Below are 17,491 nucleotides of genomic sequence, written 5' to 3'. Positions count from 1 at the left end.
AGTCCAGCCCACGACAGCTCCCAGCGATCCTCATCGAGAGGTTCGCTGGATCCAAAGGCTTTGGACAGTGATTTGCTGCTGATAGCCACCTCTCCCAAGGCCACGGACGACGCCGAGGTGGTGTCCCAAAGGACATTTGTGAGCCAGGGAGAGGTGCAGAGGGCCATTAGGATGGCGCTGGAGGGCAAAACCTCGACTGTCGGACACATGGGGGAGCAAATCCCCCTGGAGACTGGCGATGGGGGCCATATCCAGTGCGACCCCCAGCCGAATATTGTTCCGGAGGCCCATATGGCTCCAGAATCAAGCAAGCAACCTCCTTCAAAAGAAGGAGGTGCACGTATCCCACTGGTCACCTCTGTCCATCCAGAGGCACCAGATACTCTAATGGAAGCACTGAGAGGCGCTTCTATCATGGAAGAACACCGCACCCTCATGGGTACGGTGATTGAAAGGGTTTGGTCCGTTAAGGGCGGACTGACCGAAGCCTGTACCCAACTTCTGACATGCTTCGAGGTAAGTGACGTAATTATGTAAAAAGAAGGTCACAGTATAGAGGGTAGCCCCTGAGACTCTGTTCGAGGTTCGGAAAGAATAGATGAACAGAGGATCAAATAGTTTTTCGCAGGAGACTAACCATATATGTCTATGTGAATAAGCAGGCGTCGCTGCTAGCCGTGACCTCTCATGCTACTGAAGTCTCCGGACCGAAGCAGAGGCTGGGGCGGGCCGAGGAGGAGCTCGGCCAAGTAAGGAAACAACTGGAGGAGAAGCAAGCTATGTAATGACCTGCTATGTATCAGAAAGGATTGATGGTTTATATTGACTATAATGTCATGGTAATTATAGGAGCGGCAACTCAGGTGGAAACCCTCAAGAAGGCACTGGCCAAGGCCGAGGAGAGAGCAGCGAAGGAAAAAGCCTCTTGTGAGAAACATGAGGCCAGGGTTGGCGAGGTCCAGCAGGAGCTCCAGGACGCTGTGCAGAAATGCGAGTCCTTGGAGCGCCGTGTTACGGGTTAAGATTCCGAACTTGCCAAGGCCCACCAAAGTACACAAGATGCCCAGGCCGAAGCCCAAGGCACCCTCCAGGAGATCCAAGAGGCCAACAAAATCACGGCTGGTAAGGCCTTATTATCCAGAGCAAGTATGTGAAGAAAAGGTTCCTCTTACTGACCCGGATTTGGAGTTCTCTAGGGGCGTTTGCGGATCTGCAGCGCAGTGTTGCCGACGCTGCAGAGTTCTTCCGAGCCAAAGAGGGGAGCTCGACGGAGAAGCTATTCTGGTTGCAATATCTTGCGCCAGAACATCTGGTTCCCTTTAGCGATCAGCTGAAATAGCTGGTCGAACTGCATAGGGTGGACGAACTAGCCATCAAGAATTTGATAATCCGGCTATGGCCTGCCGAAGTCAAACCCAACAGCTACATCGGGCTCGTGAAGCGGCTGGTCAATGCCTGCCCCCATCTGGACGTCATCAAGTGGTCAGTCTGCATCGAGGGTGCGCGGATGGCCTTCGCCCGTGTCAAGATACAGTGGTCGAAGATGGACGCCGTCAAACTCGCGACTAAGGGACCACCCGCTGGCAAGGAGCACTGCACGTCGGAGCGCTATTTTGATGATGTCCTCAAGGTATCCCAATGACCCACAAGTATAGGGGATCTATCATAGTCCTTTTGATAAGTAAGATGTCGAATCCAACAAGGAGCAGAAGGAAATGATAGGTAGTTTTCAGTAAGGTATTCTCTGCAAGCACTGAAATTATCGGTAACAGATAGTTTTGTGATAAGGTAATTCGTAACAAGTAACAAGTAATAAAAGTAAATAAGGTGCAGCAAGATGGCCCAATCCTTTTTGTAGCAAAGTACAAGCATGGACAAACTCTTATATAAAGGAGAACGCTCCCGAGGACACATGGGAATTATCATCAAGCTAGTTTTCATCACACTCATATGATTCGCGTTCGGTACTTTGATAATTTGATATGTGGGTGGACTGGTGCTTGGGTACTGACCTTCCTTGGACAAGCATCCCACTTATGATTAATTGTAACACCCGCAATGCGGCTATATCTCCCACGTGTCGGGGCACGACTTAGAGGCATAGCCGCATGGTAGGCTTGTTGCAAGAGGGGTAATCTTCACACATCCCATGTACTGAATAAGAGAGGGATAAAGAGTCAGCTTACAATCGCCACTTCACACAATACATAAATATCCATACATCATCCAAAGTACAAACAAAGGTCCGACTACGGAACCAAAATAAAAGAAGACAACCCCAAATGCTAGATCCCCGATCATCCCAACTGGGCTCCACTACTGATCATCAGGAAAGGAAACATAATAGCGACCCAAGTCTTCGTCGAATTCCCACTTGAGTTCAGTAGCCTCACCTGCACTGGTATCGTCAGCACCTGCAAATGTTTGGAAGTATCCGTGAGTCACGAGGACTTAGCAATCTCACACCTGCGCGATCAAGACTATTTAAGCTTATGGGCAGGAGAAGGTAGTAAGGTGGAGCTGCAGCAAGCACTAGCATGTATGGTGGCTAACATACGCAAATGAGAGTGAGAAGAGAAGCAACACACGGTCTAGAATCTAGAAGTGATCCTAAAACTACTTAAGTTCAAGCATAACACAAGACCGTGTTCTCTTCCCGGACTCCGCCGAAAAGAGACCATCACGGCTACACACACAGTTGATTCATTTTAATTAAGTTAAGTGTCAAGTTCTCTACCATCGGATATTAACAAATTCCCATCTGCCACATAACTGCGGGCACGGCTCTCGAAAGTTTATACCCTGCAGGGGTGTCCCAACTTAGCCCATCAGAAGCTCTCACGGTCAAAGAAGGATATTCCTTCTCCCGGGAAGACCCGATCAGTCTCAGAATCCCGGTTACAAGACATTTCGACAATGGTAAAACAAGACCAGCAAAGCCGCCCGATATGCCGACAAATACCGATAGGAGTCACACGTATCTCATTCTCAGGGCACACCAGATAGGTCAAGCTACGAGTAAAACCAACCCTCAAGTTGCCCCGAGGTGGCCCCACAGGCTGCCCATTTCGGACCAACACTCAGAGGAGCACTGGCCCGGGGGGGGGGTTAAAATAAGATGACCCTTGAGTCTGCAGAACCCAAGGGAAAGGTATATGGTGGTAGGTAGGCAAATGGTAAAAACAAGGTTGGGCCTTGCTGGAGGAGTTTTATTCAAGGCGAACTGTCAAGGGGTTCCCATAACACCCAACCTCGTAAGGAACACAAAATCAAGGAACATAACACCGGTATGACAGAAACTAGGGCGGCAAGAGTGGAACAAAACACCAGGCATAAGGCCAAGCCTTCCAACCTTTACCAAGTATATAGATGCATTAAAGTAAAAAAGAGATAATAATGATATCCCCACAAAAACCATGTTCCAACAAGGAACAAACTTCATCTTCACCTGCAACTAGCAACGCTATAAGAGGGGCTGAGCAAAAGCGGTAACATAGCCAAACAATGGTTAGCTAGGAAAGGTGGGTTAGAGGCTTGACATGGAAATATGGGAGACATGATATAGCAAGTGGTAGGTAGCGCGGCATAGAAATAGAGCGAACAACTAGTGAGGGAGTCCTGGACGAAGGGGTCCTCGGGCGTCTAGCCTGTTATCCGTGGGCCAGACTGATGGGCCGTGAAGACATGAAGACCGAAAATTGCACCGCGTCCGGATTGGACTCTACTTGGCGTGGAAGGCAAGCTTGGCGATCGAAGATTCCTTTTTATGTAACCGACTCCATGTAAACCGTAGATCCACTCGGTGTCTATATAAACCGAAGGGGATAGTCCGGAAAGGACACCATAGACACTCATTACCATATTCATAGGCTAGACTTCTAGGGTTTAGTCATTATGATCTCGTGGTAGATCAACTCTTGTAATACTCATATTCATCAAGATCAATCAAGCAGGAAGTAGGGTATTACCTCCATAGAGAGGGCCCGAACCTGGGTAAACATCGTGTCCCCTGTCTTCTGTTACCATCGATTCTAGACGCACAGCTCGGGACCCCCTACCCGAGATCCGCCGGTTTCGACACCAACATTGGTGCTTTCATTGAGAGTTCCACTGTGCCGTCGACAGAAAGCTCGATGGCCCCTTCGATCGTTAGTAATGACGTTGTCCAGGGAGAAACCTTTCTCCCCAGACAGATCTTTGTATTCGGCGGCTTCTACTGCGGGCCAACTCATTTGGCCATCTGGAGCAGATCGATAGCTACGCCCCTGACCATCAGGTCAGACTCGGAAGACTGAATTACGTCGTGGACGTCCGCGGAGATTTGATCTTTGACGGATTCGAGATCGCGACAACCGCTCCCCATCACCTCGATGAACATGGCTTAAACCTGTCATCGGGCCGCATCCAGGAGATAGCTCCTATAATAGTCCTGGCCTTAAATCCGGAGCAGATCATGTCGCCCGAAGATGGGAAGCTTGTCCCCATCACGGGGTCTACCGATTCTGCGGCGCTGGAGCCGCACGCAGATTCCACTTCATACGGTATCCGCATCAACGGAACCTCAGACTCGCCTCCGATGTCGAACTTCGAACCCTGCAAACCCGCGTATGCCGAACTCGATCGGTTATCGATCCTCAAGTTCAACGCCGCAGATGTCTTCCAACACTCGCCCATGGGTGACGTACTAAACTCGCTAAAAAACCTATCACTGGCAAGCGATCCGCCGCCGAATTATGTTCGGTTTGAACTTGCTGTGGACGATGGAGAATTTTGTTTCCCACCTGCCGCCCACTTCGTAGCCACTATTGAAGACCTAACCAACACGCCCGACCCCAGCTCCGATGACATAGACGGTGTGGACGACGATGAGGGGCAAGGCCAGAGCTTACTACCCGTTCGGCACGGGGTGACCACTTCCTGGTATGATGTGTGTATGATAGACACACCTTACGGCATTCTCGAGGATGATAAGGAAGGTCCAGTCGAGAATAAACCGCCCGCCAGCACCAGAGAAGATGACACTCCGGACAACAAAGACCCTATTGAGGTAGAATCCGAGCAGGATGAATAGGAAGGCAGGCAGGGCAGCTCTGATGAACAGACCACATATGGGGACTCGGAGGACAGCAATTATCTCCTACCCTCTGAGGAAGAGGAGATCCTCTGCAACGAAGACTTTATCATGCCTAAAGAACCTCTCGCACATGAGCGCTTCAAAGCCGGCATATAGCCACTGCCAGGGGCCTAAGAAGGAAGCAGCTGCAGCTTCAAGCAAGCCAAGATTTGCTCAATGATAGATGGACCGAGGTCTTGGCCGCCGAAGAATACGGCCTTAGCAGCCCAGTCAAAAGCCACCCCAAGAACAGGTGGCTCCCTCAATACGATGGCAGAGTGATGGAGCCCATACCACCATTGAATAATGCGGCGGGCCGACCATAGTTCGGTCCAGTCAAAGCAGCAGCCCAAGCAGAGCATCATACCAACCCATCCGCCCGTCAAACAAAATGGCTCGGAGGAATACCCGCGATATCAACCAATACACTGAGGGTAGAGCAGGGCATAGACGATCAACGTACAGATCACGAAGATACACCCCGACCGACGATGATGGTCGCCTATTCAGACGCTATAAAGCCGACCATGCCCGGGCCGAACACCGTAAACGAACCTGCCGGAGGTGCATCATAGTGTGGCCCAACATAGAGAAGCCGCACACCCTCTCTGCTTCACTAACGAAGTAATGGAGCACAAATTTCCAGACTGGTTTAAACCCATCAACATCGAATCATACGATGGAACAATAGATCCCGCGGTATGGATCGAGGATTACCTCCTTCATATTCACATGGCCCGAGGAGACGACCTCCACGCCATTAAATACATACCTCTCAAGCTTAAAGGGCCAGCTCGGTACAGGCTAAATAGTTTGCCAGAAAATTCCATTGGCAACTGGGAAGATTTGGAAGACGCCTTTCGAGGCAATTTCCAGGGAACATATGTCCGGACATTATACGCCGATGACCTAAACCACATTGTCCAGGAGCCCGGCGAGTCAGCCAGGAAGCTCTAGATCAGGTTCTTAGTCAAAAAGGACCAAATTGTCGACTGCCCGGACACAGAAGCCCTTCCGGCCTTCAGACACATCGTCCAAGATGAATGGCTTGCGCGTCACCTCGGCCAGGAAGGACCCAAATCCATGGCAGCCCTTACCGCTCTAATGACCCGCTTCTGCGCGGGAGAAGACAACTGGCTTGCTCGTAAAAGCAACGACGCCAGCAGCCCAGGCACCTCTGAAATCAGAGATGGCAATGGCAAGCCACGACAAACCGAACACAACGGTCGCAGTAACATATGCTACACAGCGGTGAACGCCGGATTTCACAATCCGAAGCCCGGTCAATGGAAGAAGCTACTAAAGGCAAACTAGGATGGACCATCCACCCTTGACAGGATACTGGACTGACCTTGTCAGATTCACGGTCACCCTAATATGCCAGCTAACCATACCAACCGAAACTGTTGGGTCTTCAAGCAGGCAGGCAAGCTTAACGCTGATCACAAGGGGAGGAGGCCACCAGGCGATAAAGGCGATGGATCGGCTCGCCAGCAGAATGCCAGGGGCTAGAAATAGTTTCCCTCCGATGTTCGACCACTCCGGGAATGCGAATAGCAGTTTGTCTTCGGCCACCCACGTACTGTACTAGCAAAATTTGCACCACGCGCACATCACTACGCACTCAAGATACCATGGGCGTCGGCGGAAGCACAATACGGACAACCCTGCAAGCATTCCCGTAACGTTTTCTATCTGCTAACTTTATTTTTTCTATATCATCCTTAAAGAATAGGTGGCCAGCTGGACAACATCTACAACGGACTCTATCGGAGTTCGGATCCGTATGCTCACCTAAGGGGCTACTTCCGTTAAGGACTCCCCTCCCCGAGGATGGGCGACGCAGACGTGCGATAGGAGGTCCAAAATAACTTTTCCTGGACCATACTCTTTATTTCGAGCCTGTAATCTGCCCTTTTCCAATGATCCCGACCCCGAGCATGTTAAATAGCCGGGTGCACGGTTTCTTCCTTTTATTATTTTTTATTATTATATATATACACATAAATTCATCATTGGCACGTCGCTCCGTTCTCAGTAAGTCTCATCCGAACCGGTCTTTCATACTATTTCGACAATAAGTACGGCCTTAACGGCTGCCCTGCAGATACACCTCGGCATACCCTGCCAGGGGCTCGGCATGGGAACGAATGAGCTGCCAGTAAAAGTCCGAACAACTCTATAGCGTACTTCGGCATCGCAAGTTTGGCCATATATGCATCAGCTCCGAATCATTGTCTTGGGTCAATAGTTGGGTTGCCCGGCTCCTGTGTTTGCTACCCTACCTTCTGCTCTATCGACTAGGGTAGCAAAGGGAGAACTACTGCGATTGTGCCCTGGCCTAGACCGGATGAGCACTTCAGTAGAGAAAGACGAAAACTGACTGTCATGATGCGGCGAGAGCTGGTAAACCACTTGACGACTTATTGGAATCCTTAGCGATTCTCCGTGTAACACGATAGATCTTTTTTAGATCAGATATGCAAGGCACCACACGCCGCATACACTCCAGGGGCTATGTCGTAGCCCCAGCATAAAACTCCTATGGTTAAGTGAAAGTGTTAACGCCTTATAGTCTGATTGCCTGGTTCGTCGTATTATCACCTCCTTCATGGACCAAGACATTGGATAAAGAGTGATTAAATGCTTTGCCGAACACCCCCGTACTTCCTATGAGGGTGCTGAAGCCGACGACTGGAAAACTTTCAGATTATATTAAAACAACCGCAAAGGAGGAACTCAAGCTTTCGAGCAAAACATAAATAGATTAACCATAAAGTTGTCCTTTACAATCATCATACACCTCACTCGAACACTATGTTTTTCGAGCACTGACCCTCTATCAAGCGGGCAGCCTCCAGGACGTCTTCAAAATAGCTCTCCAGTTCCGAACGGTCCCTGACTCTAGGCGGACCCTTTGTGGCAACGTTGATGGCCTTCATCTTTCCCCAGAATGTCTTGACTCGGGCAAGGGCCATCCGTGCACCTTCAATGCACGCCAATCGCTTTGCAGCATCGATTCGCGGCACCATGTCGACAAGCTTCTGCACCAAACCGAAATAGCTACTCGGCACAGGCTCAGTTGGCCACAGCCGTATTATAACATCCTTCATGGCAGCGCCAGATACCCTATGAAGTTCGGCCCATTGGGACATCTGTTCATTGAGCAGCAGCGGGCGCTTAGACGCACCAAACTGTGACAAAAAAGCTTCTCTGTTGCACATCCAGCTCGTGCTTGGTAATATCGTGCTGCATCGGAAGAACTCTTCGGCAAGTCCAAATAATCGTCCCGAGAACTCCACACTTGGTTCAGCCGAGCATAGTCCGGATCGCCGAACTTAGTCTGCAGCAGAAAGGGCTTTCCAGCCACTAACTATTTCGCCTGCCGAACCTCCTCACGGAGTGCTCTGGACTCTGATCGCGCTTCTCTTGCCTCCTGTTGGGCCTTGTCCAGGTCAGCCGTTAAGGCTTCCATCTCCTTCTCAAGAAATTCGCAATGGCCAGTAGCATTCTCCAAAGCGAGTGTCATCATGGATACCTTCTCCTCGCCCTGACATCGCGTAGCTTGTTCGGCCTTCAGTTCAACTGATGCCTCTTTAGCAGCAGCATCGCTAAGCCGGACCCGCTCCTTGGCCCGGACTAGCTCCACCCAAAGAGCCTCCACGGCGGCAACACCATCTGCATTTTATGAACAATTAATATAAAGCACTTTCCCGTGTCAAGCACACTGGTGTAAATAATGCTCGAAATACATACCTTGCGAGTCGTCAAGATGCATGTTGATCAATGCAATGTCATCCTCCGCAATATCCAGCTTTTGCTGTAGTTCGGCCACTTTCGTATTCCGAGCAGCCACAGGAGGGGCAGAAGCCTGTATTTCAAATTAAACCAAGGTTAATACCTGAGCATATCTCTTTGATCCTCCGATCGTTTCCTTCGGAAGACAATCCAAGTCTCAGGGGCTACTGCATATACAACAGGTGCATTTTGTCAATAAAATTTAATTGACAAAACTACATCACAAACCTCAAAACCTCTCAGAAGTCTCGTGAAGTCCTCGTTCAATCCACTCTTCGTGAATAGAACCCTTTTGGCCACCGTAGCCATCAAGGTATGGTGCTCTTTTGAAATGGACGCCCGTCGTAGCAAGCCCGCCAGCATGTCCGGCGCTCCTGGGTCTTCGGAAACTGCCGCCGGAGTACGACATTCCTGTGAAGGAATCCGCTTACTTGCCTCCAGAATTGTCTCCGGCTGTGAACTGTACGGTTCGGAGACATCGCTCTTGAGCCCGGAACCTCGAGTGACAGCGGCACTGCCTTCAGGTAACACCTCCTTCGTTTCCTGCACTACTCGGTGTTCAGGAGGAGCCCGTCGGGACGATACCTCGGTATCATCTCCCCTATGGGGCGATGTGGCCGGAGGAGGCGTGTCACTCTCCATCATCTCCGGAAGAAGATCTCCCGAGGAGGAGGACGATTGAGAAGCACCAGGCGTTAACCTGCGTGGATGAACATATATCAGATGATTACTTCTCTAATAGGAAATGAATGAGGTGCGCTTAAAGTACTCCAGCCTCGCTTATGGTTTGCCTCGAGGCTCATCCTCATCATCAAACTCTACGACAGCCTCGCGCGCCCGACCCAAGCCACTCGACGACGGTGTTTTTCCTCTCTTGGAAGGCTTCCCCTCCCGATCTTCGAAGGCAGCCCTCTTCTTGCCCTGGAAGGCCCCCTCTGCACTCTTGCCCTTTGGCAAAAGGACTTCAGTTTCCCCGAACACAGCCACCTGGTACGGTGTCGGAATCAACATTCTCGTTTGCAGGTCGGTCGCAGGGCCTTCGGGAAGAGGCGCCGGACGCCAGATTAGCGCCGCTTTCTTTATCCAGTCATGTACACGGACAGATTGATCACTATCTTAATTAAAAGATACCTGAATGGAAGGTGCTCGGATATCGAGTACTTACCGAAGAGGCCGGACGATTACAGTCAAGACCAACGTCTTCGGTGGTGTCTGGCCATTGCTCTCGTTCCCCAAAATATAACTTCCACATTCCTTCATGAGTAGTGCCGAAGAAGTGTTGTAGAGTCCGCAGCCCTTTTGGGTTAAAACTCCCACATATGAAGAGGCCGCTACTGACATGGCAGGATCCAGCAGACTAGCATTATTTGAACGACGCTCGCGAGATCGGTGCCCTTCTCGGTAAGGCTTCGGATGCGACTTTGCAGAGTCTGCACTTCATTGGCGGATCCCCAAGCCAATCCCTTGTTGACCCACAAAGCGAGCTGAATTGGAGCGCCGGGTCGGAACGCAGGTGTTGCCGCCCACTTGGGGCCCCGTGGCTCGTTGATATAAAACCACCCCTGCTGCCATGGGTTGGAAGATTTGGTGAAATATCCTTCGGGCCAAACAGCGCCGACCAGCTTGCCTATTATGACGCTGCCGCACTCTGCCTACTCCTCTTCCGCCACCTGCGGCCTCACATCAAAGGTCTTGAGCCATAAACCAAAGTGCGGAGGAGTTCGGAGTAAGGCCTCACACATGACGATAAATGTCGAGATGAGGAGAATAGAGTCCGGGGCCAGATCGTTAAAATCTAGCCCATAGTAGAACATGAGCCCCCGAACGAAGGGGTTAAGCGCGAACCCTAGCCCGTGAAGAAAGTGGGATACAAATACTACCCTCTCGCCTGATCGGGGAGTCCGTATGACTTGCCCTTGTGCCGGAAGCCGATGAAAGATTTCTGAGGTCAGATACCTCGCTGCGTGGAGCTTCGCAATATTCTCCTCTGTGACAGAAGAAGCCACCCACCGGCCCTGATGGTTGGATCCAGACATGACTAGGGCTGGTGGCGATTGGAACCCGAGGTTTGGAACTTGGGGTGGCCGGGGTTGAGGAAGGAGCAAGTCCAAGGGAAGAAAACAAGACTGGGCCTCTATATAAAGGCCCTGAATATTGGGCGTCTCCCCCAGGGTCTCTAGACTTACCTATCACCAAGGAGTTGTACCCGAGGGACGATTGGGTTATCCACGCCTGCATTAATGAAGATCCCATAAATACAGGGACACGTTCTCTGCCCTGATAAGACGTGCCAGTAAAAATGCACCCCGAGACGTAGGGCGACTCGCTAGCTAACGGTTGGAAATAGCAACCAGGCAGGCGTGATATGATGTCATCAACTAGTTGGGCTCGCAAGGTATTATATTCTCTGCCATTATATACACAGGTCCGGATATACTTATTTCGTCCGAAGACTATTCTGGAGTTCGGAAGGAGGGAACCCGCCTTGCAATGCCGAAGATAAATCTGCGCGCTGGACTCCTCGTCATTGAAGCCAGGTTCAGGGGCTACTGAGGGAGTCCTGGACTAAGGGGTCCTCGGGCGTCCGACCTGTTATCCGTGGGCCGGACTGATGGGCTGTGAAGACATGAAGACCGAAGATTGCACCGTGTCCGGATTGGACTCTACTTGGCGTGGAAGGCAAGCTTGGCGACCGAAGATTCCTTTTTATGTAACCGACTCCATGTAAACTCTAGATCCCCTCGGTGTCTATATAAACCGAAGGGGATAGTCTGGAAAGGACACCATAGACACTCATTACCATATTCATAGGCTAGACTTCTAGGGTTTAGTCATTATGATCTCATGGCAGATCAACTCTTGTAATACTCAAATTCATCAAGATCAATCAAGCAGGAAGTAGGGTATTACCTACATAGAGAGGGCCCGAACCTGGGTAAACATCATGTCCCCTGTCTCCTGTTACCATCGATCCTAGACGCACAGTTCGGGACCCCCTACCCGAGATCTGCCGGTTCTGACACCGACAACTAGCAAGCAAAGATAGAAGTGATTTCAAGGGTATGGTCATCTTGCCTGCAAAGTTCTCAGAGTTGTCGAAAGCTTGATCCTCGTAAGCGTTCTCAATAGGTTCCTCATTCACGTACTCGTCTCCTGGCTCTACCCAAAGCAAGAACACAAGCAAAGTACCAACAATCAATCACGGTGCAATGCACAAACAAGATGATGCAATACATGGCATGATATGCGAGATGTGATATGCAATGCATATGCGTGCTCCTGAAGGAAAAGAAAGATCAAGGCATCAACTTGGCAAACCAAGTATGCCACTGGAAAGATGAGATGATTTCGGTTGAAATCGATATAAAGATCACCGAAAACGGATGCACGGTTTGCAAATGACAAGCAAAACAAGGATGGTGCAAAACTGTAATTAACATCACGATGCCACTTAGAATGCAACAAGAAACTAAGCTACTGCACTCCAACATAGCAGAAAAGTATATGGCAGTGATGTACATGAGATTCTTGACAAAACATGAACACTGAGCCACAGCTAAATCACACAAGAGAAGGTCCAAACAAGCATGGCAAAAGTGCAAAAGATATCAGCTTCACAGACTTAGTGAAAATACTAACATGGCATAAACAGCATCAGGAAGCAATGTTTGGAGCAAGCAAACAACATGCTACAGGAACATATCATAGCAAACAAAAGCATGTCATGATTCTACTAAATGCATAGAACAAAAGTCCCTTACTGAACATGAGCCAAAAAGGCACAAAAGATATGATGGCACCCATGTAAACATAGCAAGTTTTATTAACAGTTTCAGACTTAGCAGAAAAACAGAGCATGGCATAAACAGATTTATGATAGCAACTTTGCGAGATCATGCCACTCACCACAAAGCATTGCATGACAATATAAGCTTACCAATAGAAAGATGACATGTTCATGAAGCTAAGCATGGCAAGAGCAAGTTCATAGGATGCATGGATCACAAACAACAACCATGGCAAAATTGATTAACATGTTAACATTCTGCCAGGAACATTTTATAGCAAAAGTAGAGCAAGAATAGGGCATGCTAGATAACTCCATAATTGCAAACAGGGGCATGGATGGATAGAGCATAACCACATGTTCAAAACATCCTTACTGAAGAAATCCAAAATAAGCATGGATATCACTGTAGCATCAAGTTTACATGGCATCAAAATAACAGCAGGCAAAAATACAAGACACGCATTGTGGAGCCTACTTTGCATGCTTGTGCTAGTCAGCACATAGATCACAAAAATACAAGACAAGCACCTCTGTAAAGATGGCATGATGTAGTTCAAAACACATGTAGAGCTCATGCTCATATGATGCACACATCAAATGCAACAAAAATGACAAATCACCATGATCGGATAAGTACCAGCTCCTAACATTTTATAGCACCCTTGCATCAATAAAAATGGTATCATAACAGACAATAACATGCGTGGAAATGCTTCTACCATGAAGAGCTCAACGAGACGAACAATTTGACATATCATATGCCAGATTTGGATCAACGAGCACGGAGATACGATGCGATGAACATGGCATGAAAATTTAAGGGGTTTTGGGGACTTAGTGAAAATTACCCTCTGAAATCCCAAATCTAGGGTTCAGGCATGTGAACCGAGGTTGACCGGGGAGCTCGCCGGAGTGGAGAGGGTGGTCGCCGGAGCTCGAGGAGGAGGTGAGATGCGAAGGTGGCGGGGTCGCCGGCGAACGGATGAAGCGGAGGAGGCGTGCGGCCTTGGGCGAAGCGGCCCCGCGTTGGTGGTGGCGGTGGATGGCGACACCGGCGACGGCGGGAGGCGGTGGCCAGCGCCAGCGCGGGGAGGCGAGGCGGCGGAGGTGGCGGCGCGCGAGCGGCTTCGGGCCAGAGGGCCTCCCGCAGGCTCGGGCTGGCCGGCGGCGGCTGGCGGCGGAGAGCGCCACGTGGCGACGACGGATTCATGGAGGCGGAGGTGGACGCGTCCGGCCGGAGTGGACACATTCGGCGGCACGGAGGAGGGTGGAGCTAGGGTTTGGACCCGGATTTTGAACGGGGAGATGCATATTTATAGGTAGAGGGAGTTTGGAGTGTCCAAGTGAGGTGTAGTTTTCGCCCACATGATCGTGATCCGACGACGGTGGACATGGAGATGGTTTAGATGGATTATTGGGCTGTTTTGGAGGGGTGTTGGGCTGCAACACACAAGAGGCTTCAACGGTTACCCGATTAACCATTGGAGCATCAAACGGCCTCCAAATGGAACGAAACTTGACAGGCGGTCTACCGGTGGTGTACCAAGGCCACTTGGCAAATCTCGGTCCATTCCGAGAACGTTTAACACATGCTCATGAAAAGAGACAAGAGGGGTGCTCCAGTGCATGTGGGGGTGTCAGATTGCAAAATGGACAACGGGGAAAATGCTCGGATGCATGAGACGAACACGTATGCAAATGCGATGCACATGATGACATGATATGAAATGCATGACATGAACAAAATGCAAAACAAAAGACAAAACCAAACCACGAAGGGAAAAATCATATCGCATCTTCGGAAAAGGAAAGAGTCGGAGTTACAAATATGGAAAGTTGTATCTGGGGCGTTACAACACTCCACCACTACAAGAGGATCTCGTCCCGAGATCTAGGATGGCACCGGAGGGGAAAACGGAAGAGGAAGAGGAAAGGTAAAACTAAGTTGCTTCTTTGACAAACGAGTGAAACCAAAGAACCTTGAAAGGTTGAAAAGTTGAATGAAAGAACACAATGGAGTTGAACACAATTGAGAGCACTGCGGTAGAAAAGAGAAGGAGAACTTGATAAGATGATAAGTGTTGGGTTTCGTAGTAATTTCAAAAAATTTCCTACGTACACGCAAGATCATGGTGATGCATAGCAACGAGAGGGGAGAGTGTGATCTACGTACCCTTGTAGATCGACAACGGAAGCGTTTGGTTGATGTAGTCGTACGTCTCCACGGCCCGACCGATCAAGCACCGAAACTACGGCACCTCCGAGTTCTAGCACACGTTCAGCTCGATGACGATCCCCGACTCCGATCCAGCAAAGTGTCGGGGAAGAGTTCCGTCAGCACGACGGCGTGGTGACGATCTTGATGCACTACCGTCGCAGGGCTTCGCCTAAGCACCGCTACAATATTATCGAGGACTATGGTGGAAGGGGGCACCACACACGGCTAAGAATATGATCGCGTGGATCAACTTGTGTCTCTAGGGGTGCCCCCTGCCCCCGTATATAAAGGAGAAAGGGGAGGAGGCCGGCCGGCCCTATAGGCGCGCCAAGGAGGAGTCCTCCTCCTAGTAGGAGTAGGACTCCTACTAGGAGTAGGACTCCTACTAGGAGGGGGGAAAGAAGTGGGGAGGGAGAGGGAAAGGGGGGCGCCGCCCCCCTCTCCTAGTCCAATTCGGACCAGGGGGGAGGAGGCGCGCGGCCCACCTTTGGCTGCCCCTCTCTCTTTCCACTAAGGCCCATATGGCCCATTACTTCTCCCGGGGGGGTTCCGGTAACCCTCCGGCTCTCCGATTTTCTCCGAAATCACCCGGAACACTTCCGGTGTCCGAATATAGCCGCCCAATATATCAATCTTTATGTCTTGACCATTTCGAGACTCCTCGTCATGTCCGTGTTCACATCCGGGACTTCGAACTAACTTCGGTACATCAAAACTCACAAACTCATAATATAACTGTCATCGAAACCTTAAGCGTGCGGACCCTACGGGTTCGAGAACAATGTAGATATGACCGAGACACGTCTCCGGTCAATAACCAATAGCGGAACCTGGATGCTCATATTGGCTCCTACATATTCTACGAAGATCTTTATCGGTCAGACCGCATAACAACATACATTGTTCCCTTTGTCATCGGTATGTTACTTGCCCGAGATTCGATCGTCGGTATCTTAATACCTAGTTCAATCTCGTTACCGGCAAGTCTCTTTACTCGTTCCGTAATACATCATCTCACAACTAACTCATTAGTTGGAATGCTTGCAAGGCTTATGTGATGTGCATTACCGAGAGGGCCCAGAGATACCTCTCCGACAATCGGAGTGACAAATCCTAATCTCGAAATACGCCAACCCAACATGTACCTTTGGAGACACCTGTAGAGCTCCTTTATAATCACCCAGTTACGTTGTGACGTTTGGTAGAACACAAAGTGTTCCTCCGGCAAACGGGAGTTGCATAATCTCATAGTCATAGGAACATGTATAAGTCATGAAGAAAGCAATAGCAACATACTAAACGATCGAGTGCTAAGCTAATGGAATGGGTCATGTCAATCACATCATTCTCCTAATGATGTGATCCCGTTAATCAAATAACAACTCTTTTGTTTATGGTTAGGAAACATAACCATCTTCGATTAACGAGCTAGTCAAGTAGAGGCATACTAGTGACACTTTGTTTGTCTATGTATTCACACAAGTATTATGTTTCCGGTTAATACAATTCTAGCATGAATAATAAACATTTATCATGATATAAGGAAATAAATAATAACTTTATTATTGCCTCTAGGGCATATTTCCTTCAGTCTCCCACTTGCACTAGAGTCAATAATCTAGATCACATCGCCATGTGATTTAACATCAATAGTTCACATCATCATGTGATTAACACCCATAGTTCACATCATCATGTGACCAACACTCAAAGGGTTTACTAGAGTCAATAATCTAGTTCACATCGCTATGTGATTAACACCCAAAGAGTACTAAGATGTGATCATGTTTTGCTTGTGAGAGAAGTTTAGTCAATGGGTCTGCCACATTCAGATCCGTATGTATTTTGCAAATTTCTATGTCAACAATGCTCTGCACAGAGCTACTCTAGCTAATTGCTCCCACTTTCAATATGTATCCAGATTGAGACTTAGAGTCATCTGGATTGGTGTCAAAACTTGCATCGACGTAACTCTTTACGACGAACCTTTTTGTCACCTCCATAATCGAGAAACATATCCTTATTCCACTAAGGATAATTTTGACCGCTGTCCAGTGATCTACTCCTAGATCACTATTGTACTCCCTTGCTAAACACAGTGTAGGGTATACAATAGATCTGGTACACAGCATGACATACTTTATAGAATCTATGGCTGAGGCATAGGGAATGACTTTCATTCTCTTTCTATCTTCTGCCGTGGTCGGGCTTTGAGTCTTACTCAATTTCACACCTTGTAACACAGGCAAGAACTCTTTCTTTGACTGTTCCATTTTGAACTACTTCAAGATCTTGTCAAGGTATGTACTCATTGAAAAAACTTATCAAGCGTCTTGATCTATCTCTATAGATCTTGATGCTCAATATGTAAGTAGCTTCACCGAGGTCTTTCTTTGAAAAAACTCCTTTCAAACACTCCTTTATGCTTTGCAAAATAATTCTACATTATTTCCGATCAACAATATGTCATTCACATATACTTATCAAAAATGCTGTAGTGCTCCCACTCACTTTCTTGTAAATACAGGCTTCTCCAAAGGTCTGTATAAAACCAAATGCTTTGATCACACTA

This window comes from Triticum dicoccoides, chromosome 3A, assembly GCF_002162155.2.
Source record: "Triticum dicoccoides isolate Atlit2015 ecotype Zavitan chromosome 3A, WEW_v2.0, whole genome shotgun sequence".
Classification (NCBI taxonomy): domain Eukaryota; kingdom Viridiplantae; phylum Streptophyta; class Magnoliopsida; order Poales; family Poaceae; genus Triticum; species Triticum dicoccoides.
Note: the sequence above shows the minus strand (reverse complement) of the source record.